At 45.5% G+C, this 27,157-nt stretch overlaps 1 protein-coding gene across 8 annotated transcripts in view; it reads left to right on the top strand.

Moving 5' to 3' along the window:
• The window catches only part of DMD (dystrophin), a 3,834,938-nt gene that overhangs the window by 1,859,752 nt on the left and 1,948,029 nt on the right, over positions 1-27,157 (top strand). The window contains exon 1 of one of the 8 annotated variants that reach the window (XM_073550689.1): positions 6,562-6,644. The exons of the other annotated variants lie outside the window; for them this stretch is intronic. The gene's annotated coding sequence lies outside the window, so the exon portion shown is untranslated. Of the gene's footprint in view, positions 1-6,561; positions 6,645-27,157 lie in introns of those variants that run through there. 8 annotated transcript variants of the gene reach the window in all.

Raw genomic sequence — 27,157 nt, 5'->3', positions numbered from 1 at the left:
GCCCCTGACGTTTCTGCATTCTGAGTCAAGGGGAAAGCAAAATAATTTGAACGGATCTACAGGAAAAGGTAGTTGAACTGTATAGAACAGGAAAGGAATACAAAAATATATCTAAGGAATTGATGCCAGTCAGCAGCATTCAAAAAAAGGGCAAGAAAGCAAAAACTTTTGAGCACAACTATATATATATATATATATATATAGTAGGGATTCTACTCGCTTAGGTGCAATGGGACACAGTCAGGAGGCAGGTTCCCTTGAAGTTCATGCGGTTTATTAAGTCATAAACCAAACAGCATGTCACCAAAATAAACAGCCTTTAGTTCAGGCAACAAAATAACATCAAAATGTCCTTTCCTTCAGGCTCAGTCTGCGAGCCTCAGCGCACACAAGAGGTGTATACCCCCCTCACATACAGCTGCCTGGTTCAAGAGTAGCCACACCCACAAACCCAGCAGCTAACTGGTCACATGACTGTGACCTCACCACAGGTCCTTGAAACAATAATAATACAGCAATATTTGTTATACCTTACATTATGGAGACAAGCCATTTATAAGACACATATATCCCATCGATTACACGACCCTCAGTCCTACCACATACCTCCCCCCCTCTGCCTAAAGCGTTGGGGCTTGGCACTTTCACCTACCAGGCAAGGGATTCTGGAGAGGGCATCGGCATTCCCATGTAGCTTCCTGGCACTATGCTCTACATGGAAGCTGAAGTCTTGTAGGGCTAAGAACCAGCGGGTGACCCTAGCATTCTTACCCTTTGTTTCCCTCATCCACCTGAGTGGGGCATGGTCGAATATTAATCTAAACTTCCATCCCACCAGGTAGTACCGTAATGTATCCACTGCCCATTTTATGGCCAAACACTCCTTCTCTACAACTGAGTAATTTCTCTCACAGGAAGTCAACTTCCTACTCAAGTAGAGAACAGGATGCTCCTCCCACGTATCTCTTGGGAAAGGACTGCTCCTACCCTGACGCCTGAGGCATCTGTCTGGAGGACAAATTCATGATTAAAGTCTGGGGCCACCAAAACGGGTTGCTTACAAAGAGCTCCCTTCATTTCTTGGAAGGCTGACTCTGCTTCTTCGGACCAGCTGACCATCACTGACTTTGTCCCCTTAAGCAAATCAGTTAGAGGTGCAGCCATTGTGGCGAAGTTTGGGATGAACCTCCTGTAATATCCCACAATCCCCAGGAAGGCTTTAACTTGCTTTTTTGACAGATGTCTCGGCCATGTTTGAATTGCCTCCACTTTATTGATTTGGGGTTTGATCTCGCCATGCCCCACTACGTATCCGAGGTACTTGGCTTCCCCCTTACCCAAGGCACACTTTTTCGGGTTTATTTTAAATCCCGCCTCCCTTAGAGCGTCAAACACTGCTTGGACCCTTTCCTGGTGAGACTCCTAGTCCGGGGTAAAGATGACGATATCATCCAGGTACGCGGCAGCATATAGCTTATGAGGTGCAAGATTCTATCCATAGCCCTCTGGAAAGTTGCCGGAGCTCCCTGCAGGCCAAACGGCATCCGGACATAATGGAAGCACCCGTCTGGTGTGGAGAATGTCTTCTTCTCCTTGGCTTCCTGTGCCATGAGGATTTGCCAGTATCCCTTTGTCAGATCCAAAGTGGTTATGTACCTGGCAGGTCCAAGTCTCTCGATGAGCTCATCAACGCGTGGCATGGGATAAGCGTCGAACTTGGAGACCTCATTCAGCTTCCGGTAATCGTTGCAGAACCTCCATTCACCATTAGGTTTTGGGACCAGGACAATCGTGCTCAACCAGCTGCTCTTGGATTCCTCAATAACCCCAAGTTTCAACATACGCTGCACCTCCTTGGAGATTCCCTCTTGCCGGGCCTCAGGAATACGATACGGTTTCACGTTCACCCGCACATGTGGCTCGGTCAGAACTTCATGCTCCACCACCTACGTGCACCCCGGAAACTCTGAGAACAGGTCCCTGTTTTTCTGGAGTAACTCCCGGCACTGCTGTTTCTGGGCCTTTGATAGCGTCTCTGCTATGGTAACCATTCCAACCTCCCCTTCTAGGCTGCCCAGCAAGCACAGAGTTACCGCTGGCTCTCTATCTTGCCACGGCTTGATGAGGTTGACAAGGTAAACCTGGTATGGCTTCCGTCTTCCGGGTTGGTGGATCTTGTAGTTCATGTCTCCCAGCTTCTCCACCACCTCATATGGCCCTTGCCACTTGGCCAAGAACTTACTCTCCAACGTCGGGATTAGCATGAGAACTCGGTCTCCCGAATTGAACTGCCTCACCCTGGCTGACCGGTTGTAGACCCTGGCCTGAGCCTCTTGTGCCTGGCGGAGATGTTCTTTAACAATGGGCATCACCTTCGCAACCCTCTGCTGCATCAGTGCCACATGCTCAATGACGCTTCTGTAGGGCGTGACTTCGGCTTCCCAGGTTTCCTTGGCTATATCTAGGAGACCTCGCGGATGTCAGCCTTACAGAAGCTCGAAGGGCGAGAACCCCGTGGAGGCCAAGGGGACTTCATGGATAGAAAACAGCAAATACGGTAAGAGACAATCCCAGTCTCTACCAGCTTTCTCTATCACTTTTCTCAGCATGCTCTTCAGTGTCTTGTTAAACCTCTCAACAAGGCCATCTGACTGTGGATGGTACACTGAAGTCCTCAACTTGGAGATTTGTAAGACTCTGCACAATTCCCTCATCACCTTGCTCATAAAAGGTGTCCCCTGATCAGTTAGGATCTCCTTCGGCAAACCCGTTCGGGAAAACACATGGACCAGCTCGCGGGCTATACTCTTCGCGGAGGAGTTTCTCAGGGGAATGGCCTCAGGATAGCGTGTGGCATAGTCCAGGATGACTAATATATACTGATGGCCCCGAGCTGATTTAACTAAGGGACCGACCAAGTCCATGGCAATACTCTCAAATGGCACCTCAATAATGGGCAGTGGCACAAGAGGGTTCCGAAAATGAGATGTGGGGGCAGTTAACTGACATGTCGGGCAGAACCTGCAATAGTTTGCTATTTCCCAGTGACACCCAGGCCAATAGAACCTCCGTACAATCCGTTCCTGCATTTTTTCCACCTCCAGGTTTCCCCCCAAGTTGTGCGAATGGGCCATGTCCAACACTTTCCATCTATAGGGGCCTGGTACTATTAACTGCTCTACCACCTCCTCCCTTATTTTCGTGACCCAGTACAACAATTCCTCACTCAACATAAAATAGGGAAACCTTGTGTCTGCTCCCGGCTCTTGTGCAACCCCATTAATGACAGTGATATTGTTAAAGGCTTCCCTCAGTGTGGGGTCCCTATTTTGAGCAGTCCCAAAATTCTCCCCGGCCACCCCTAACTCCGGGATGTCAGGGACAGGGGACCCTTCCTCTTCATCCCCAACAAGGACACATAAAGGAAACCCATCTGCCTCTGGTGGTGGCGATACCTCATTGGGGTGGATTGGTTCCCTGCTCTTGCTAGCACACTCAGAACCCTTCCCAGAAATCCAAAAACAGACACAAATCCCAGTCAATAATTATAGGATGCAACAAGTCTCGAACAACACCAACTTCATGCGACTCGGTGCCATGCGCCGTTTCAATATTCACCCTAGCCATAGGGTAGTCCTTTGCATCGCCATGTATGCACCGAATGCCAATCTTTTTACCCGGGAGTATGTTGAGAGGAAAACTGGCCCTCACAAGGGTCACCAAGCTCCCGGAGTCTAGAAGCGCCATTGCTGCTCGCCCGTTCACCTTCACTGGACACACTTGTGGCCCCTCGTTAGGTGGCAAATTCACACTGTAAGCTGGATATGCATAGTATGAACTACGGCGTCCCATGCTGCAGTCCAGCTGCTCGGTGGTCTGGGAACAATGGGCAGCTATATGTCCTGGCCTGTGACACTTCCAGCAAATAATATCACCCGAGGGGACCTTGGGCACCGCCTCCCCAGCCCCTTCTGACCTTGGACGCACCACCCCTTTTTGGGACTCTGCCCCCTGCTGGGTCCCCCAATATGGAATGGGCTGCTTCCCCATGGAACCTTCCATCCCTTGGTATCTCTCGACCAGCCCAACCAGTTCATCAGCATTTTGGGGATCACCCTGGGCCACCCAAGTCCGTAGGGGTCTCGGCAGAGAATGCACAAACCGATCCATGACCACTCGCTCTACCATCTGTGCCGGGGAAGATGACTCTGGCTGCAACCATTTCTGGACCAAGTGCAACAGGTCGAACATTTGGGAGCGTGGCGGTTTGTCCCGGTGATAGGCCCAGCGATGAACTCGCTGTGCCCTGGTAGTCATTGTTACCCCCAAGCGTGGGAGAATTTCCGCTTTTAATTTGGGATACTCTCTGGCGTCTTGTACAGTCAGGTCAAAGTACGCCTTCTGGGGCTCCCCCGTTAGGTATGGGGCCAGTACCTCAGCCCACCGCTCTGGCTGAAGTTTTTCCCTCTCAACCACCCTCTCAAACACCGTCAGGAAGGCCTCCACATCATCCTCAGGGGTCATTTTTTGCAATGCGCGTCTTACCACCTTCATGACGTGGGTGGCATCAGACGGACCTGGGGTTGGGGCGCTCGTCCTACCCTCCTGGATGGCGGTTGCCAGAAGCTGCATCAGCTGCCATTGCTCCTGCTGGCTCTGCTGCCGTTGCTCCTGCTGGCTCTGCTGGAGCTGCTGTAAGAACAGCCTGTTGGCCTCCTGTTGCTGAGTCTTGGACTCGACCAGGTGTTTCAGCAGGTCCTCCGTTATTCTGGGTAGAGCTTGCTGCCTCGCTGATAACTTTACCCAGGACATGTAGCAACGGTCTCACGCCTCTGCTGGGATCTCTGCCTGCATTCTCCACCAATTGCAGGGATTCTACTCACTTAGGTGCAAAGGGAGACAGTCAGGAGGCAGGTTCCCTTGAAGTTCATGCAGTTTATTACTGTGAAAAATGAGGATGAATGAACTCATGGAGATCAACATCCAACACTGCGGAGACACCATCACATGTTTCTCAACACAGTTTATTTTATCATACACCAAACAGCTTGTCACCAAAATAAACAGCCTTCCGTTCAGGCGACAAAATAACATCAAAATGTCCTTTCCTTCAGGCTCAGTCCGCGAGCCTCAGCGCACACAGGAGGTGTATACCCCCTTACATACAGCTGCCTGGTTCAAGAGCAGGCCACATTATAAGGGTGTAGCCACACCCACGAACCCCACAGCTGACTGGTCACATGACTGTGACCTCACCACAGGTCTTTCAAACAATAATAATGCAGCGATATTTGTTATGCCTTACATTATGGAGACAAGCCATTTATGAGACACATATCTCCCATCGATTACACGACCCTCAGCCCTGCCACAATATATACATATAGACATATCTTTGAAATAATTGAAGGTAATGTCAGACTATTTCAACTAAGCATATATTTGCATATAAAGTGATAATTTGGATCCATCTAAATAAATAAAATTTTTACTTTTATGTAAAAAATCAAAAGGGCAACTATGTATTATCTGTAAATTTAGTTTAACTCATCTGTCAAAATACTGTAAGGATGACATATAGTTGAATCTCTCCTGATTTTATGCAGTGCACCTAGCCTATGAGTATAACTTAAAACTTTAGTTACAGGTTCTTTTAGCCCAGGGTCTGTAAATGCATCCTTACTAGATTTCAGATAACCAAAAAGCTCCAGCTCACCCTTTCCTAAATTAATCCGGTCAGTGGAGAAACCCATAACACACGCCACTGCCTGAAGGTTTACATAGATATGTCCAAGAAAGGATCCTGTTTCCATTATATTTTAAAATGTTGTATTTCCTATATATACTAGAAGCTAGATCCTTCACCTTTCGTGGACATATTCTTACTAGATGATAAAATTATCCCATCTTCTAAGCTCTCTATACATTGGCAGTGACTTTTCCTCCACAAATATTCCTGGTTGCTATAACAGCATAAAAGCATAGTAAAATGCTTTTTATGTACTGTTCGTATTCTTATCAGATCAACATAAGGTAGTTAGAACCGAAGAAACGCCACCTGGTTCATTAAATAGTTAACAGACACAACTGAATATGCCCTTCTTTATTATGCTGTACAGCAATTCAGTGCTTTCAGGTCTGTAGTGCACAATGTCCTCCCAGCTTCAGTAATAAATTGTGCTACAGATGTTTTTTCCCAGAATGTAATAGCTCGTCAATGAAGAAGAAGAAAAAAAAAGAATCTGCAGAATAAAAATTCTAGATAACCCCTAGCATGGGTTTAATTCATTTTAATGTATCAGTACAATACATAGCTATGACTTTACAGAGGAACCCAGTCCATTACCCTGCTGAGCTGCAGGCCAGATTTTCCATTGAGCTTTCGCTACACACAAAGTTGGCTGGTGTGTCGTTCAGCATCCCGGTAGCTCCTTTTTTCCCTCAGACTAGCAATGGCAAAGCTCTGTACAGATGCACTGCTGGATTCTCTGAACTAAAATCAGCTGTGGGACCCTATATTTATTTATTTCAGCATCACCGTCAAGGTAAGGATTCCGGATAGAAAGAACCAGGCTGACAAAGGAGGCTTTATTTATTACAGAAAAAAAGGATTCCTGCTCATTCATTTCAGCCAGCATCTTATAGTAAGTCCTCCTTTCTGATGCAGGAGATTGAGAGCAGTAGGTGGGAGGGGGATGCTTTTTGTACTTCCATCCAAAGGTCTCTGGGAACTGCTATAACGTTACTTGCTGTATTAGAAAGTGAGGATACTGAAGCCTTCTTCGCTCTGATTATGTAGCTGAAGTGGTGTTTGTGTCCTGTGATATTGTTGGCTGCATGTCATCTCATTCCAACATGTGCATAGGGCCATCAGTACAGGCACGCAAGGTGCACTCAGCACATTGCCTGTCATTGCTTTTGAATTGTGTTTGCAGATGATTTTGCCTCAGTATAGAAAATGGAGCTAACTTACATAAATTCTCTTGGTAATACAGCCCAGCAAGCAAGCAATTGTATTTCCTTGTTGAATATCTGATACCGTATTTTACCATGCCCTCATGCTATTTCTGCAATAAAAATGTATAATTGTTAAATATTGTGGGAATTGTCTGGTTATGTCTTCTCGTCTCATACCCTCTGGTAATTACTTATGAGTCATGGGTTGATGCGGAGCAAATATATGTAATTGTTCACTGTCATGCACACCTCTTAGAAATACTGTTTGGTGTTATATTGCAAACCCAGGATGTTGATAAGTGGATGACATCCAACAGGATTTCTAGGTTCTATTGCTAAAGAGTTTTCCGAAAACTATCCATTGGAGGAATTTTGGAGATCATGTGTGCTCATTTCTAGAGGGTAATCAGGTGACCTTACGCTTTTATCATTGAGATATGAAAATAACTCAAGACAAAAAAATATGCAAAACTAATTTTATGTATATAAGTACTTTGAAAAATGATGGGTCATTGAATGTGGTGAACGCCAACAGTGTTCTTTGCTTCTTTATTAGACTTGGTTCACGTGTCCAATTGGCGGTGTAGTGAGCAGAAAATGGAATAAGGTAGTGATGGATGGAAAGGACACAGAAAAGTCGCGTGTTGTTACAGCACATAGTTTCAGTGTAGTGTTTCATAAAGAAGTCATTCTATGGAAAACCAAGTGGGTTAATGGAACTGCATGAAGATAAAAAGAAAAAGTGGGTTTTAATTGTTTTAGTTTTTATCTAGATTGGGGAAAAAGCAAAGAATTAGATAACTGTAGCTTGCTTCCCCCACCCCAGCCAAAAAAAAGTTGAAGGTCTAAGCCAGACTAATTTGAAATGAAAATTAGGTGTCCACCTGAACCTGGTCTTAGGAACATGGGTCCTATCATTCAAAAAGCAATATGCATTTAGAGTGTGGCTACATGGTGACACTGGTCTTGTGACATTGCATCTATCAATGAGTTAGTGTTGCAACCTGTGATCCACCATGAGTGTGACATGATGGTTGCAAAAATCAACGCTTAAAAGTCCTGTTTGACCTTTTCCCCCATACATTTTTATGCAAGTCACATGTAACCTGTTTGCTTTTTGGCTTTTTCGGAAGGCCCGAAATGACGGCGCATCATGATGCGCACACACCGCGCATCATGATGACGTCAGGCTGTCAATCAACTTTGAACTTCCGATTCCGATGCCGACTTCCGATATTGAAAAAATATCGGAAGTCGGTATCGGAATTCCGATACAGCAAGTATCGGCCGATACCCGATACTTGCGGTATCGGAATGCTCAACACTAGGTAGGACACGTAAAACTTTATAAGCCATGACCACCTAATATGTACATGTGAAGATAAAAAAAGGAATGTGGGGGATACTAATGGGTGAAAAATTAAAGTCGTAAGCAAATTAGAACTAAATCAAATGGATAATTCAGGACTATCATTATTTTTGTTTATGGGACTAAGAACTAACAGGATGTGTTTTGGGGGCACACTTAAATCTGTGAATGTGAGGAATTCACTTGATGTTGTGGCAGTTCTTTCCAGAGGACTGATGCAACTTGAGAAAAGTCACTAGCGAAAGTTTGAGGTTCTGATTATGAGGGAGCCTTAATAGTGATGATCGAGTATACTCATTGCTCAGGTTTTCGTGAGCATGCTCGGATGTCCTCCAAGTATTTTGGCGTGCTCGGAGATTTCATCGTCTTATCTGCATGATTTGCGACTTATAGACAGGCTGAATACATGTGGGAATTCCCTAACAAGCAGGCATTCCACACATATATTCAAGCTGTCTAGCAGTCGCAAATCATGCAGCTGAAACGACAAAAACTAAAGCTCTGAGCATGCCAAAATACTCGGAGGACACCCGAGCATGTTCGGAAAAACCCGAGCAACGAGTATACTCGCTCATCACAGGGGGTTGAATATAAAAGTATAGGATTCCCAGTGGAGATAAAAATAAGGCTAAAAAGAGTCTTATAGCCACTATAAAAGATCATATCTTTTGATGGGAATTAAAATGTACATATTTATGCAATTTAAATAGAAAACAAAGGTTTGAGTTTAAGGGTATGTTCACACATTTCGGATTTGCCTGTGGAATTTTCTGTGCAGATTCAGCATCTCTTGGCAGAAAACGCAGGTAAAATTCCATGCATTTTTGATGCGTTTTCATGCGGATTTGCATGCGTTTTTTTCATGCGGATTTGTATGCGTTTTTGTAAGCTAAGTAAAGATATTTTAAAAAAAAGAGTTGTGATGTCATTTCCTGGTCCAACCTCCTCTTTTACATACTTCATTGGAGAATAATGTTTACAAGCACAGATAGATAGATATATCTATAGATAGATCTGTAGCTAGATAGATAGATCTATAGATCTATCTACCTATCTATCTATAGATCTATCTATCTATACACACCCACACACAAAATCTGCATAGGCCGGGGTCACACTTGTGAGAAACTCGCCTGAATCTCGCACCTCAATACCCGGCACTGCCGCCGGCACTTGAGACCGGAGCATTCAGCTGCATAGAAATACATGCAGCCGCATACCCTGGCCCCGAGTGCCAACGGCAGTGTCGAGTTTTGAGGTTTCTCGCAAGCGAGGCCCTGGCCTTAGATGCAATATCTGTTTAATTTTTTAAAAAATTGAAAAAAATGGCATGGGCTCCCATGTAATTTTCTACGCCAGAGAGAGAAAGCCGACAACTGGGGGCAGATATTCATAGCCTATGAAGGGACAATGATTATTGCCCCCCAGCTATAAATATCTGCCCCCAGCCACCTCAGAAATGGTGCATCTCTAAGATGCACCAATTCCAGCACTTAGCCTGTCTCTTCCCATTGCCCTGCAAGTGGTGGCATATGGGGTAATATTTGTGGGGTTGGAGTCATCTTTGTATTGTAAGGTGACATCAAGCCTGATTTAGTAATGGAGAGGTGTCAATAAGACACCTCTCCATTACTAATCCTATAGTTGGTAAAGGGTTAAAAAACACAGCTAGAATAAAGTATTTTAATGAAAAAAACACAAAACACAGTTTCCCATCTTTATTGTACGCCTAATTCCTGCGACGCCCTCGATCACCTGTAAAAAAAAATAATAAACCAACAGTTACTCTCTGTTCCAATGTAATCCATTTAATAATGAGTGTCCCATGATAATCTCCCCTATAGAGCAGTCACATCAGGAGATGCAACTGCTCTACAGGGCCTCCAGTGACACACTAACAGGAGACAATGGATCTTGCAGTGTTCTCACTGAGGGTTCACTGGAGATCATGCTCTCACTTTTATTTTCCCACACAGGGGTGCTGCAAGTGACAGCCTGAACTCCATTGACCTCTGACCATGGAGTGATACACTGCGGGAGTGATACACTGCTGTCATTGTATCTGCCAATGTGACAGCTCTCCACGGGAGATCGTCGTGGGACAATCGTTTTTACATGGATTACGTCAGAACAGGGAGTAAACTATTGCTTTATTACTTTATTTTTTTAACAATTGATCAAGGGCATCGGGGGATTAGCTGTATGGTAAGTATGTACTCTATGTGTATATGTGTTTTTTACAGTTGAACACACTAGTGTCACGACTGCGGCGCGGCCCAGAAGGCGCCTCCACACCGATGGCGAGGGGTAGGCATCCCCCGGGGACGCAATGTGGACCCTCTATACCACAGAGGGGGCCTGAGCCTACCTGAAACTAGGGAATGGCAGCAACTGGGATACTGTGGCAGCTGAGCATGTGGACAAATAGAAGACACATAGGACTTGACAACACCACACAAATTCAGGTATAAAGAACGTAAAGTTTACTAAAGTAAAGTCACACAGTACATAGACAAAACAGGGCTATGCCAGGCTCCCAATTCCACACCTCCCAGAAGGGTACCACCCAGCGGACCCCCAGGCACCAACGGATCACCGAGGCGCACATAGGTGGGACATTGGGACACTGGTTAGACATAAGGGTACATAAGGACATCAGGACACTGGCTGGACATCAGGACACAGGCTGGATATCAGGACACAGGCAGGACATCGGGACATTAGAGTCACTGGCAGACATCAGACAGGAGTCGTTTGGTTCTGGACATCCGACACGACCTACAGGCACCAATGCAGTGATCAAGCTCCAGGCTCCAGGCAGCGGTCAGACCTAGGAAGGAACTCAAGCATGATGGTGCTAGAACCGCAGGATTGCTGGGCCTGCATGGAGCTAGCATCGCATGGTAGTCAGAGCACAGGGTAGGAGATGCTCAGCAGGAACACCGGTTACAAAAGACTCAGAGTCACTGGGTGCAATGCTCCAAACACAGAGGGAATCCTGAAACATAACAGCAGACACAGTTCTGACAGGGTCAGGTACAGGACTGGTACAGGATGAAGGATTCAGGCCAGGCCTGGATATACCGCCTCCAGGGCATTGCACAGGAACAGGACAAAGCAGGAATCAAGGCAGGGACTTTGGTACCAAAACATAGGCAGGAGAGGTCCAGGGACACAGACACAAAACACACATGGCAAAATTCAGGAGCTTTGTGAGAAGCTCTGGCAATGCCCAGCAGGGAAAGGGAAGTTATATAGGAGCTGCCCCTCAGAAATTTCTGGGGACAGCATTTCAAGTACACACTCTAACCCTGATAAAAGAAGGGGATGTGTGGCAGCACACGCCCTAAGCACACACAGAAACCATTGCAGCACAGTGAGTGCAGGAGCTGAGGCTTAGAGCACCTGGCAGCATCTGCAAGCCTAGACACACATGGAAAGTCATGCATCAGCTGAAAATGACCTTGTAACCCGCGGACAGCTTCCACAGCGGCAACCAGGGACCGCACATGTGGATGGTCAAGCTGCAGAGCAAAGACCTAGCAACACATGCATGGCTACGCAGCAGAGCAGGGAACTGAGCATTCTCCATGCAGTTTACAGCCAGCAGTATCCCAGCTTAATTAAGGGGAAAGGAGCAAAGGGTTAAAAGCAAAGACATGCATTGTTACGCCGACAACCAAGTACAGACAGAATGACGTGACAACTAGCCTGATGATGGGACTACTACAGACCCATCATTGGCTAGCTGTTACTGTAGCAGGCATAGCCAGATGGGTATAGTAGTCCCATTGGACAATGCCTGCCTACCTACAGACCTGCACACACACAGCCCTGCACACACCCACAGATCCCCGCACACACACACACATACACAGACACCTGCACACAGACCCGTATGCATTCTCCACACACATAGCTCTGCCCACACACATAGTCTCAGCCCACATGCTCTTCCTCCTCCCTAACTGCAGCATTTCTAGCACCCACATCCGCAGCAAAACCACAGATCTTTTTAAATTTGTGGTTTTGCTGTGAATTTGCTTGACTCAATGGAAGTCAATAGTTGCAGAAATGCTGCAGATCTGCAAAAAGAATTGACATGCTGTGGAAAATAAAACGCTGCAAATCTGAGCGTATTTTTCCACGGCATGTGCACAACAAATCTCCATTTCCCATAGATTAACATTGGCGGTGCACTACACTGCAGATTTGATGCAATTCCGTGCATCCAAAAACGCTGTGGAAACGCATCAAAATCCGCAACATGTGCACACAGCCTAAATATTTTTTACCTTTGTTTTATATTCATATTATGTAAATATTTACAATTTGATCTTTCATGGTGGCTCTAGCACCTTTTTTAGCCCTATTTTCCCCTGTTGGGAATACTCTGTTTGTGTTGAAGAAGTTATAAAAGGCCTTAACCTGAAGAAAAAGATACTGATAGGAAGATGGGGAACATTGTATTCTCAATATGGATATTAATGTTGCCTACAATGAGAGTATGCATTTCACAAGACAGAGAATTGAGATGCCAAGCTTCATAGTAATTTGGGGTGTAGGGGTTGGCTCTGGGAGCAATATACAGGGTGGGCCATTTATATGGATACACCTAAATAAAAGGGGAATGGTTGGCGATATCAACTTCCTGCTTATGGCACATTAGTATATAGGAGGGGGAAACTTTTCAAGATGAGTGATGACCATGGCAGCCATTTTGAAGTCGGTCATTTTGGATCCAAATTTATTTTCTTCAATGGGAAGAGTGACTTATAATAATAATAATATTTAATTTTATATAGCACTAACATATTCCGCAGCGCTTTACAGTTTGCGGACATTATCATGAGACATATCAAACGTATTGAGAATTTTACAAGAACAACAATTGTGTGCTTGGTTTTAATGTAACTTTATTCTTTCATGAGTTATTTACAAGTTTATGACCACTTATAAAATGTGTTCAAAGTGCTGCCCATTGTGTTGGATTGTCAATGCAACCCTCTTATCCCACTCTTGACACACTGATAGCAACACTGCAGAAGAAATGCTAGCACAGGCTTCCAGTATCCATTGTTTCAGATGCTGCACATCTCCTATCTTCAGAGCACAGACAATTGTCTTCAGATGACCCCAAAGATAAAAGTCTAAAGCTGGAGTCACACAAAGCGACTCACCAGTGATCCCGACAACGATATCAACGTGTCAGGATCGCTGGTTAGTCGCTATGTGATCGCTGGTGAGCTGTCAAACAGACAGCTTCACCAGCAATCAGCACAGCGACGCCCAGCGCCCGGCATCACTGTGTACTCTAGTTACCAGCGTGCTGATGCAGGGAGCTGGTAACTAAGGTACACATCGGGTATCTAAGGGACGGGAGAAAAGGGTTGCATTGACAATTCAACACAATGGGCAGCACTTTGAACCCATTTTATAAGTGGTCATAAACTTGTAAGTAACTCATGAAAGAATAAAGTTATGTTAAAACCAAGCACACCATTGTTTTTTGTGAACTTCTCAATAAGTTTGATGTGTCACATGACCCTCTTCCCATTGGAAAAAATAAAGGTGGATCCAAAATAGCCGACTTCAAAATGGACGATATGGTCACCACCCATCTTGAAAAGTTTCCCCCCTCCCATATACTAATGTGCCACAAACAGGAAGTTGATATAACCAACCATTCCCATTTTACTTAGGTGCATCCATATAAATGGCCCTGTACATCTGCCACTCACTAGTATAGTGTGGTCCTCATAAGAGAAGAATGTGAAATAGATGGATTATCCTGCAAATAGTATGTAGCATCTATGTGCAGGACTGGTTATAAATGTATCATAACTGGTTGTTTTAACACTAAGATACCCAGTATTCATGAGAATAAAGGCTAGTGTGAATGCATTGACCATTGCTCCATTCACTTCTATAGGTCTTTCTTTGTACAAAGTAATGTGCATGCATGATCACTTCTCCATAGGGGAGGGGAGGCAGGACTTCTGTTGAGAGGTGATAAATAATGTTTGTGGCATAACCCTTTAATCATTTGTTGCTAATAACACTCTAGCCTGAATTATAAGGAGTAGTTTAGATTAAAAAATGTGTTTTTAATATTGTACTAGGAAATTTCTTTGGTGGTTCATTTATTAACCAGAATGGAGAGAATCTACAGAAAATGTCTCTCTGCAATAGCCAAAATATCCATGGATAGCCAAATTAGTTTCATATTATTCAGTGTATCTCTTACAGATTATAGCTCACCCCAGCAACATGAAAACCTGTGATCAGTAAATCGACAAGGTACATTTTGGACAATAAAGCATTTCCTAGAGCAGACAATCCCTTAAACCATGTAGTCTAACCTAATCTACTAATTTATTACACTTTCTAACTTTCTTGATTTTTCATTTTTTTTACAAGACTAAACTAAATAGAAGATATTCCCATTAAGGACTGATATTGATGGGTATTTATTTACCGTAGATGTTTACCTTTTGTGCCACAAACCTATGTGGTCATGTAAAACAACTTCAGGATAATTTTTTGCAAAGGGAAGAAATCATTATTTCATTTCAAATTAAACATGGTTAACGGAAAATAAATTCTCTAAATATTTCAATTTGACACTAAATAGTTCCTCTTTTTCCATCATCTTCATAGACTCTTACGTATAAGAAAGTGCGTGACATCTTTATGGTGACTCTTAGTCGCTATGGTTGGGTGTCTTTGGTAAGTGAGCCCATTTCATCTTGAATATCAGGAAGTACACTATTATATTCTCACATTAATTTTACTTCAGCACATTTTTCCCCTGGCATGCCACTCTCATTACCATTGTGCATAAGGCATTATGAATTGATTATGTTTCAGCCTCTTGACTTGGATAATACGCTCCAGGAGATCTATTCCCATCGGTTCACTCACCAACATGGGTCCATTGTGTACTCTTTGTTGGGACAGCTATCATTATGACTTTTTTTGGCTTTTAATTGATATTTGCAATACAAGTTTTTTTATCACTTTGATTCATTTTTTTCCAGTCCTCCACTTTATCATTATTGGCATCTCCCTCTTTCTGGCAGATTAGATACTAAATTACCGGTCTGGAGTTATGGCTTTCAATGATCACCATCCTAGAGTTGAATGTAAAGTTATCTTATGATAATAAAGCCATTCCCCAAATGCAGCATAAACCATATGTGTTTCTGATATGCAGTATATGGAGTTTATGGATGCTGATTATTGAGTTTTTCAAGTTCTCGGTTCCTACATAATGTAAAAAGACATAGTTAACTAAAACATTCCTACAATCCACCCTCACATATTTTTTCTTATTGTTTTATTCTCTCTGCATTAGAAAATCAATGAGTGAAAATAAATCACTTGACAGACGAATAAAAGGAATTAATTCCATCTTTGGGACATGAACCACAAGATATAAAAGTGTTAACCAGCCTAAACCCAATGGGGTTTTTGCCACAGGCACAGGCTGGATATGAGTCTCCTTAGAATAAGTTAAGCAGAAGACAACTTTTGCGATGTTTCTGCTACACTAAGCATATATTGAAGGAAGATTAATGGAAAAATTCAGCTGTGTTTTGATCCTTCTCTTATGTAATAAAAATATGTTCAAAATAATACATTTGAAATGTTACACAGCTTCATAATGGAAAATATTAATATGCTCATATATTTATTGTTTTACAATATTATAGAAGAAACACAGTCATGGGTATTTCTCATATAAAAAGTCACTAGTGGCATGCAATATACTGATAAACTTAGTCTTCAATTGCCCCCCCATAGGAATACATTGGGTGACACAATGAAGTTGTGATGTGACAAAGGTGATTTTTGGATTGACACAATACCAATGTGTACAAGTGCCTTTCCAATGGTGCTTGGTGGATATTGTGCACTGCTTTGATATGGTACAACAGTATTTGCAGTCATTTTTGCCTCCAGTGATTCCTTAGGTTGTTGCAGAACTATGGCGGCTGTATTACTGATGCCATGTGCATACACATGTCCCATGGGATCACTGGTGAAAGACATTGTATTCTTGTTGGCTTTTTACTAAAAAAGCATACCTAGCTGTGCAGCAAAGAAGTTCCAAAAACTAAATGTGTGGCAATAAAAAATCTAAATATTTGGGCAAAGCATAAAAATCACATAGGACAGCACTACTTATGTATTTCAGAACCGAGCATCCAAAATAATAGGTGGGCTATACCTCACATAGAGTTATGCCTCATTTATTAAATATGTTCATTCACTGATAATTACTTACTCTTTAGTTTCATTTTTGTTATTTTAGCCATCACGCACAGAATTTTTTTATCGAATATATCAATATTATAAAGAGTAAAATAATTGAAAGAATTCAGTACTCAAAATGGAAAAGGAAAAATAGCCCAATCCCACTTTTCCCTATTTGCTTTACATACATGTTGAAAAATATGCCAAAAGCATAGTTAAAACCATTACAACTAATGGATATTGCTTTATACATGAATCAAATGCAAAATATAGTATCCACAATGGCATATACACATGGATGTATGAGATATCATATCACACTATCCTAGGAGATCAGAAAAGCCTTTCTCGAAGTGTTTCATTGGAGAAGACTTTCCTAATTTCCTAGGGCATGTTTTGAACCCACTATTTTAATCCTAAATAAGATATAAGTCCAGATATGGCTATGATGTATTCATTAAGAGCTTGCAGATTTCTGGCCACATATTTTTAACTATCACTGCTAGGACATGTCCAGTCAAGCAGTAGCTGAGTAATCAGAAAACAATTGCTAACTTGGTGTTCCAGTAAGTAGTCACTTAACAGTGCAGATAATTGATAATTACTGTACTTTATTGCAAGATCGCTTAACCCCCTTCACCCCCAAGGGTGATTTGCACGTTCATGACCGGGCCAATTTTTACCATTCTGACCACTGTACCTTTATGAGGTCATAACTCTGGAACGCTTCCATGGATCTCGGTGAGTCTGACACTGTTTTCTCGTGACATATTGTACTTCATGATAGTGGTAAAATTTCATTCAAATAACTTGCGTTTATTTGTGAAAAAAACGGAAATTTGGCAAAAATTTTGAAAATGTCGCAATTTTCCAACTTTGAATTTTTATGCCCTTAAATCACAGAGATACGGTACACAAAAAACTTGATAACTAACATTTCCCACATGTTTACTTTACATCAGCACAATTTTGGAACCAAAATTTTTTTTTGTTAGGAAGTTATAAGGGTTAAAAGTTGACCAGTGATTTCTCATTTTTACAACACCATTTTATTTTTAGGACCACATCACATTTGAAGCCACTTTGAGAGGTCTATATGATAGAAAATACCCAAAAGTGACACCATTCTAAAAACTGCACCCCTTAAGGTGCTCAAAGCCACATTCAAGAAGTTTATTAACCCTTTAGGTGCGTCACAGGAATTTTTTTGAATATTTAAAAAAAAATGAACATCTAACTTTTTTTCACAAAAAAAATACTTCAGGTTCAATTTTTTTTATTTTACCAAGGGTGACAGGAGAAATTGGACTGCAAAAGTTATTGTGCAATTTGTCCTGAGTACGCTGATACCTGATTTGTGGGGGGGAACGACTGTTTCGGCGCATGGCAGAGCTCAGAATGGAAGGAGCGCCGTTTGACTTTCTCATTGCAAAATTGGCTGGAATTCAGATCGGACGCCATGTCACGTTTGGAGAGTCCCTGATGTACCTAAACAGTGGAAACCCCCTACAAGTGACCCCATTTTGGAAACTAGACCCCCCAAGGAACTTATCTAGATATGTAGTGAGAACTTTGAACCCACAAGGGCTTTACAGAAGTTTATAACGTACAGCGGTACAATTAAAAAATCATATTTTTTCCACAAAAATGATCTTTTCACCCCAATTTTTATTTTCCCAAGGGTAACAGGACACTAAAAGTTATTGTGCAATTTGTCCTGAGTATGCTGATACCCAACATGTGGGGGTAAACCACTATTTGGGCGCATGGCAGAGCTTGGAAGGGAAGCAGCGCCATTTGACGTTTTTGGCTGGAATTGAGATCGGACACCATGTCGCGATTGGAAAACCCCTGATGTACCTAAACAGTGGAAACCCCCCACAAATGACACCATTTTGGAAACTAGACCCCCTAAGGAACTTATCTAGATGTGTGGTGAGAACTTTGAACCCCCAAGGGCTTCACAGAAGTTTATAACATAAAGCCGTACAATTAAAAAATCATATTTTTTCCACAAAAATGATCTTTTCACTCTCAATTCTTATTTTTCCAAGGGTAACAGCACCCTAAAAGTTATTGTGCAATTTGTCCTGAGTACGCTGATACCCCACATGTGGGAGTAAACAACTATTTGGGCGCATGGCAGAGCTCTGAAGGGAAGCAGCGCCATTTGACGTTTTTGGCTGGAATTGAGATCGGACACCATGTCGCGATTGGAAAACCCCTGATGTACCTAAACAGTGGAAACCCCCCACAAATGACACCATTTTGTAAACTAGACCCACCAAGGAACTTATCTAGATGTGTGGTGAGCACTTTGAACCCCCCAGTGCTTCACAGAAGTTTATAACGCTCGGGCGTGAAAATAAAAAATTCGTATTTTTTCCACAAACATGATCTTTTAGTCACCATTTTTTTTATTTTCCCAAGGGTAACAGGAGAAATTGGACCCCAAAAGTTGTTATCCAATTTGTCCTGAGTATGCTGATACCCCATATGTGGGAGAAAACTACTGTATGGGGACACGTCGGTGATCGGAAGGGAAGTAAGTAGTGACGTTTTGGAATGCAGACATTGATGGAATGGTCTGCGGGTGTCATGTTGCCTTTGGAGAGCCCCTAATGTACCTAAACAGTGGAAACACCCACAAATGACCCCATTTTGGAAACGAGAACCCCTAAGGAACTTATCTAGATGTGTGGTGAGCACTTTGAACCCCCAAGGGCTTCACAGAAGTTTATAATGCCCGGGCATGAAAATAAAAAAATCGTATTTTTTTTCCACAAACATGATCAATTAGTCCCCAATTTTTTCATTTTCCCAAGGGTAACAGGAGAAATTGGACCGCAAAAGTTGTTGTCCAATTTGTCATGAGTACGCTGACACCCCATATGTGGGAGAAAACTACTGTATGGACACACGTCGGGGCTCGGAAGGGAAGCAGTGCCATTTTGGAATGCAGACTTTGATGGAATAGTCTGCGGGTGTCATGTGCGTTTGGAGAGCCCCTGATGTACCTAAACTATTGAAACTCCCAACAAGTGACCCCATTTTGGACACTAGACCCCCCACGGAACTTATCTAGATGTGTGGTGAGCACTTTGAACCCCCAAGTGCTTCACAGAAGTTTATAACGCTCGGACGTGAAAATAAAAAAATCATTTTTTTCCACAAAAATGATATTTTTGCCCCCAATTTTTTATTTTCCTAAGGGTAACAGGAGAAATTGGACCCCAAAAGTTGTTTTGCAATTTGTCCTGAGTAGGCTAATACCCTACATGTGGGGGTAAAACACTGTTTGGGCTCATTGCAGAGCTTGGAAGGGAAGGAGCACCATATGACTTTTTCAACTCAGAATTGGCTGGAATTGAGATCAGACGCAATGTTGCATTTGGAGAGCCCCTGATGTGCCCAAACAGTGGAAACCCCCAATTCTAACTCCAACCTGAACCCCAACACACCCCTAACCCTAATCTTATCCCTAACCCTAGCCCTAACCCAAGCCCTAACCCTAGCCCTAACCCTAACCCTAACCCTAGCCCTAACCTTAGCCCTAACCCTAACCCTAACCCTAGCCCTATCTCTTACGGAGTGTTACGGGTGGCAGAAAACAAGGAGAGCAACACGGAGTGGACCCTCTGGGTCATGGCCCCAGAGCCCCTGCGGGCGAGCTGGACCAGGTGGAGCCACCCCCTATACAGGGAGTGTTAGGAGCAGGCCCACAAGGGATGGAACCGTGACAGCCGGAGCCAAAGGGGCGACTGGGTGAGCACCAGAGGAACTAGGGTGGAGAGTCAGCGGAGCAGCGGCACGGGAGGTCAGTGGTAGGAGACAAAAGGACGCAGACACTTGGAGGGTTCGAAGCAGGTAGTGGCTGGAGGCTGCAAGAGAGAGAGAGCGGGTGAGAGAGGGCACGGACAAGGAGTCCACAGGGCGCTAGCACACCGGGAAGGAGACAGGGAAACGGAACAGCCAGAGGAGCGAACCGAGAGAGAACAGTCAAGGAAACCTAACAGAGCGGGGGTAGGAGGTGTAGTGTAGCAGGGCCTGAGAGCGTGCAGGGCGCTGGCCAAAAGGACAGCAGTCCGAGAACGATTCACAGGCGTCTTACCTGGGGAGACGCCTGCCAGAAATAGATGATGGGCGCCGCCATGTTGGGGGCGGAGCCACCGCGTCACATGACGCCGTCAGAGCTCCGGCCAGAGGAGCGTGGGAGCGACATCAGGGAGGCCGGAGGTCAGCAGCGGGGACGCGCCGGGGAGCAGGTGCGCGCCGGGAGGTGCGCACAGGACACGGCAGGTGAGTATCAGCGGCGGCCGTGACAGTACCCCTCCCTCTACTCCCTCCTCTCCTAAGGTTGTCGAGAAATCGTTTCATGATCCGAGGAGCATTAATGTTTTCTCGAGGTTCCCAGGACCTCTCCTCACGGCCGAAACCCTTCCAATCGACCAAAAACAATGTTCGACCTCTAACAGTCTTAGTGGCGAGTATATCTTTAACCTCAAAGGTATTATCAGAAGTGCTGGGTTGGAAATTTTGCGAAGCGGTTGAGTGGTAGTGATTAAATACCGCAGGCTTGAGGAGGGAAACATGAAAAACATTGGGAATTCTTAGCGAGGCAGGCAATTTTAATTTGTAGGCCACGTCATTGACGCGCCTTAGAATCTCAAAAGGACCGATGAAACGTGGGCCCAACTTATAGGACGGAACCTTAAGTCTGATATGCCGTGAGGAAAGCCAGACCTTCTCCCCAGAGGAGTACGGAGGAGCATCTAAACGTCTCTTATCGGCGTAATTCTTCATTTTGCGACTGGCTCTCTCAAGGGCCTCCCTGGTGTCCCTCCAAATCCGGGAGAAATCTATCGACACATCATCCGCTGCCGGTACACCCGAGGTGGGGGAAACGGGAAGGGGAATGCCGGGATGTAGACCAAAAACCACAAAAAAGGGGGACTTGGTAGAGGCCTCACTGGGGTGATTATTGTATGCGAATTCAGCCCATGGAAGAAGAGAAACCCAGTCATCCTGGTGCGCGTTAGAAAAATGCTGAAGGTACGAAGTCAGGACTTGATTGACCCGTTCCACCTGTCCGTTAGACTGGGGATGATAGGCCGATGAAAAATCCAGAGTTATCTTCATCAACCCGCAGAGAGCTCGCCAGAATCGAGAGGTGAATTGGACTCCTCTGTCCGAGACAATGTGCTGGGGAAAGCCATGGAGACGGAAGACGTGGAGCAAGAAAATCTTCGCCAACTCGGGGGCAGAAGGCAGACCAGACAAGGGAACAAAGTGAGCCATTTTTGAAAACCGATCCACGACCACTAAGATAACCGAACACCTCGAGGACTCTGGCAGATCAGTGATGAAGTCCATAGCTATGTGGGTCCAAGGAGTCGTGGGTATGGGTAATGGGTGTAGGAGCCCATAAGGTCAGGATCGAGGAACCTTGTTCCTGGCACACGAAGGACAGGAAGCGATGAAGTCCAGGACGTCTTGGCGAAGCGATGGCCACCAATAATGGCGAGAGACGAGATAGAGAGTCTTCCTTATTCCAGCGTGTCCAGAAAATTTAGATGAGTGTCCCCAGTGTAAGACCCTAGCCTTGTCCCTGCTCGGAACGAAGGTCTTACCGGGTGGTGGAGAAAGTACGCTTAGGGGAGCCACAGTGATAATCTTAGCTGGATTGATGATGTGTGCTGGGTTATCTTCACTGTCCACAGGCGAAAAGGACCGAGACAGGGCGTCAGCCTTGACGTTCTTATTCCCTGGCCGGAAATGGAGCTGGAAATCAAAGCGCCCGAAGAACAAGGACCATTTAGCTTGACGCGGGTTGAGCCTTTGGGCAGTCTGAACATAAGCCAAATTCTTATGATCCGTGAATATGGTAAATGGATGGACAGCTCCTTCAAGAAGATGGCGCCACTCTTCAAGGGCGAGTTTAATGGCCAGTAGTTCTCTGTCTCCGATAGCGTAATTACGTTCTGGGGCGGAGAAAACCTTGGAGAAGAACCCACATGTGACCACGCGTCCAGAGGAGGTTTTTTGTAGAAGAACCGCTCCTGCACCCACAGACGAGGCATCAACCTCCAGAAAAAATGGCCTACTGGCATCTGGACGGTGGAGTACTGGGGCTTTAGCGAATTCCTGCTTTAAATCTTTAAAAGCGGCTTCAGCCTCCCGCGGCCAGGAGTGGGGATTAAACCCTTTGCGAGTGAGAGCAGAGATAGGCTTGACTAGGGAGGAAAAATGCGGAATGAATTGCCTGTAAAAATTGGCGAAGCCCAAAAAACGCTGGATTGCCTTCACTCCTTGGGGACGCGGCCACTTGAGAACGGCAGAGACCTTTTCAGGATCCATCTCCAAGCCGGTGCTCGAAGCAATGTAGCCAAGGAACGGTAGAGAGGACTGCTCAAAGAGGCATTTCTCCAACTTAGCGAACAGGTAATTCTCCCTGAGACGATGTAGAACCTGACGGACATCTCGGCGGTGGGTAGACAAGTCGGGAGAGAAAATCAAGATGTCGTCCAGATAGACCACTACACAGACATAGAGGAGATCTCGAAAGACGTCGTTGACGAGTTCTTGGAAAACTGCAGGAGCGTTGCAGAGTCCAAATGGCATCACCAAGTAATCGTAATGCCCGTCCCGTGTGTTGAATGCCATCTTCCATTCATCCCCGGATCATATACGAACTAGGTTGTAGGCTCCTCGCAGATCCAGCTTGGTGAAGACTCGTGCTCCTCTTAGGCGATCGAAGAGTTCAGGAATTAATGGAAGCGGGTACTTGTTTTTTACCGTGATGCGGTTAAGGCCCCGATAATCAATACACGGACGAAGAGTCCCATCTTTCTTCTTCACAAAAAAGAAGCCTGCACCAGCCGGCGAGGATGATTTTCGAATGAAGCCTTTGGCTAGGTTCTCTTGGATGTACTCCGACATAGCCTGCGTCTCGGCTAAAGAGAGAGGAAATATTCTGCCGCGGGGAGGAGTGGCACCAGGAATGAGCTCAATAGGGCAGTCATACGGTCGGTGAGGTGGAAGAACTTCAGCCTCCTTCTTGTCGAAGACATCCGCGTAGATCCGATAAGCGGGCAGCAAACCAGAGGGACCAGGGAGGAGACGGGGAACACCTACGGGATGCACCGGCTGCAGACACCGAGACCGACAAGAGTCCCCCCAGCACAAAACATTGCCGTTACGCCAATCCAAAGTGGGTTCATGGAGTCGCAACCAGGGAAGACCGAGGAGAATAGGATGAGAGATACCGGCTAAAACAAAAAACGAGATTTTCTCCTTGTGCAAGGTGCCAATTTGAAGCTCGACCTCGTGCGTAACTAACTTGACGGTCTCTTGCAAGGGATTGCCGTCTACGGATGCAAGGACTTGGGGATTCTCGAGGGCCTTCACAGGGACCGAAAATTTGGAAACTACATCGAGTCTAATAAAATTCCCAGCGGCGCCAGAGTCCACGTAGGCTGCCAAGGAGACCCGCTTGCCACCCGCAATAGGACAGATAGAGAAAGGGGTTGAGAGGAATCATGCACACCTAGGGAGGCCTCTCTTACCTGACCTAGGCGGAGAAGTTTTCCGGACAATCCGGGCAGGCACGGAGCAAATGAGACCAGCTACCGCAATAGAAACATAAGCCGTGAGAACTTCTCTCCTTACGTCGTTGTTCGGAGAGTTTCAAGCGATCTACTTGCATAGGTTCGGGTCCAGACGCGGAGGGAAAAGCTCTAGACCGAGGACTGGGTGGTCTGCGAGGAGACGGCAGCAGGCGCGCGAGTCTTCTTTCACGAGCTCGTTCCTGGAACCGCAGATCGATTCGGGTTGCCAACGAGATTAGATCCTCAAGAACCGTGGGAGTGTCGCGGCCTGCCAACTCGTCCTTTATCCGACCCGAAAGCCCCCTCCAAAAAGCTCCTACCAAAGCCTCATTGTTCCAACCCAAATCGGACGACAGAGTCCGGAATTGGATGGCATACTGCCCCACGGTAAGGGACCCCTGACATAAACTGAACAGAGATTCGGTGGTGGAGGCGAGACGACCTGGCTCGTCGAATACATGACGAAAAGTGTCCAAAAAATTTGACAAATGAGTAACCAGGGGGTCATCACGCTCCCAGAGGGGGTTTACCCATGCCAAAGCGTCCCCCTCGAGGTGAGAGATTATGAAGGCCACTCTAGAGCGATCCGTGGGGTATGCTTGAGGCTGCAACTCGAAATGGAGGCGACACTGGTTCAGGAAAACTCGGCATAGTTTTGCGTCACCGTTATAACGGGGGGGTTTGGCCAACCGTGGAAGGGGGTGAGGACCAGTAACTGGAGGAGGAGCAGCCGCGGCTGCCTGGAGCGCGAGTAAGCGGCCATCAACTGAAGCCATGTAGCTGAGGATGTGACTTTGTGCGTCCCGCTGCTGCGCTAACTCTTGCTGTAAGCCAGCCAGCTGGGCCGCATTACTGGGATCGGAGGTTTGGAGAGCGGAGAGACACGCGTCCATCGATTTCATGACGGACATTATGCGCGTTTGGTTCTCACGTAAAAAAGTAACTCCTTCTGCGTAGCCGTGACTCCAGCGGGGTCCATGGCCTGTGAATCTGTTACGGAGTGTTACGGGTGGCAGAAAACAAGGAGAGCAACACGGAGTGGACCCTCTGGGTCACGGCCCCAGAGCCCCTGCGGGCGAGCTGGACCAGGTGGAGACACCCCCTATACAGGGAGTGTTAGGGGCAGGCCCACAAGGGATGGAACCGTGACAGCCGGAGCCAAAGGGGCGACTGGGTGAGCACCAGAGGAACTAGGGTGGAGAGTCAGCGGAGCAGCGGCACGGGAGGTCAGTGGTAGGAGACAGAAGGATGCAGACACTTGGAGGGTTCGAAGCAGGTAGTGGCTGGAGGCTGCAAGAGAGAGAGCGGGTGAGAGAGGGCACGGACAAGGAGTCCACAGGGCGCTAGCACACCGGGAAGGAGACAGGGAAACGGAACAGCCAGAGGAGCGAACCGAGAGAGAACAGTCAAGGAAACCTAACAGAGCGGGGGTAGGAGGTGTAGTGTAGCAGGGCCTGAGAGCGTGCAGGGCGCTGGCCAAAAGGACAGCAGTCCGAGAACGATTCACAGGCGTCTTACCTGGGGAGACGCCTGCCAGAAATAGATGATGGGCGCCGCCATGTTGGGGGTGGAGCCACCGCGTCACATGACGCCGTCAGAGCTCTGGCCAAAGGAGCGTGGGAGCGACGTCGGGGAGGCCGGAGGTCAGCAGCGGGGACGCGCCGGGGAGCGGGTGCGCGCCGGGAGATGCGCACAGGACACGGCAGGTGAGTATCAGCGGCGGCCGTGACACTAACCCTAGCCCTAACCCTAGCCCTAACCCTAACCCTAATGGAAAAATGGAAATAAATACATTTTTTTAATTTTATTATTTTTCCCTAACTAAGGGGGTGATAACGGGGGGTTTGATTTACTATTTATGGCGGTTTTTATTTTTGGCAGCTGTCGCACGCTAAAAGACGCTTTTTATTGTAAAAATAGTTTTTGCATCACCACATATTGAGAGCTATAATTTTTCCGTATTTTGACCCACTGAGTCATGTGAGGTCTTATTTATTGGTACCATTTTCGGGCATGTGACATTTTTTGATCGCTTTTTATTTCCGATTTTTGGGACGCAGAATGAACAAAAACCAGCGTTTCATGAATTTCTTTTGGGGGAGTGCGTTTACACCGTTCCGCGTGTGGTAAAATTGATAAAGCGATTTTATTCTTCGGGTCAGTACGGTTACAGCGATACCTCATTTAGGTCATTTTTTTATGTTTTGTCGGTTTTATGCAATGAAAACTATTTTATATAAAAAATAATTATTTTTGCATCGCTTTATTCTGCATGCTATAACTTTTTTATTTTTTTGCTGATGATGCTGTGTGGTGGCTCGTTTTTTGCGGGACAAGATGACGTTTTCAGCGGTACCATGGATATTTATATGCGTCTTTTTGATCGCGCGTTATTACACTTTTTGTTTGGCGGTGTGATAATAAATCATTATTTTTTGCTTCGTTTTTTATTTTTATTTTTTAAGGGGTTCGCTAAAGGGGTTAACTAATGTGACAGTTTTATAGGGCGGGTCGTTACGGATGCGGCGATACCTAATATGTGTATTTTTATTGTTTTGGGTTTTTTTTATTTTCAAAAAATGAATTTATTGGGGAATATTTTTTTTTTTTTACTAATTTATTTGGCGATTTTTTTAAAATTATTTTTACACTTTTTTTTATTTTTTTTTACTTTATTACATAGTCCCAGGTGGGACATCACTGTCCTGTGACAGATTGCTGATCTGTCACATCACAGATCACTGTGACAGATCAGCAATCTGTCACAGGCATTGAAGAAGACTTCCTCATGCCTGCGCTTTGCAGGCACTGAGGAAGCCAGCTTTCTCCAGGCCCCCGAAGGCCCCCGTCGCCATCTTGGATTCGGGGGCCTGGAGGAAAGGAGCCCCCCGCAGCAGCGCTACACATTGCGCTGCCGTGGGGGGCTCAGGGAAGCACGGAGGGAGCCCCCTCCCTGCCGATGCTT

This window comes from Dendrobates tinctorius, unplaced genomic scaffold, assembly GCF_039654945.1.
Source record: "Dendrobates tinctorius isolate UK_male_01 unplaced genomic scaffold, ASM3965494v1 ptg000166l, whole genome shotgun sequence".
In the NCBI taxonomy this organism is placed as follows: Eukaryota; Metazoa; Chordata; class Amphibia; order Anura; family Dendrobatidae; genus Dendrobates; species Dendrobates tinctorius.
Note: the sequence above shows the minus strand (reverse complement) of the source record. Positions and strands in the feature narration are given on the sequence as shown.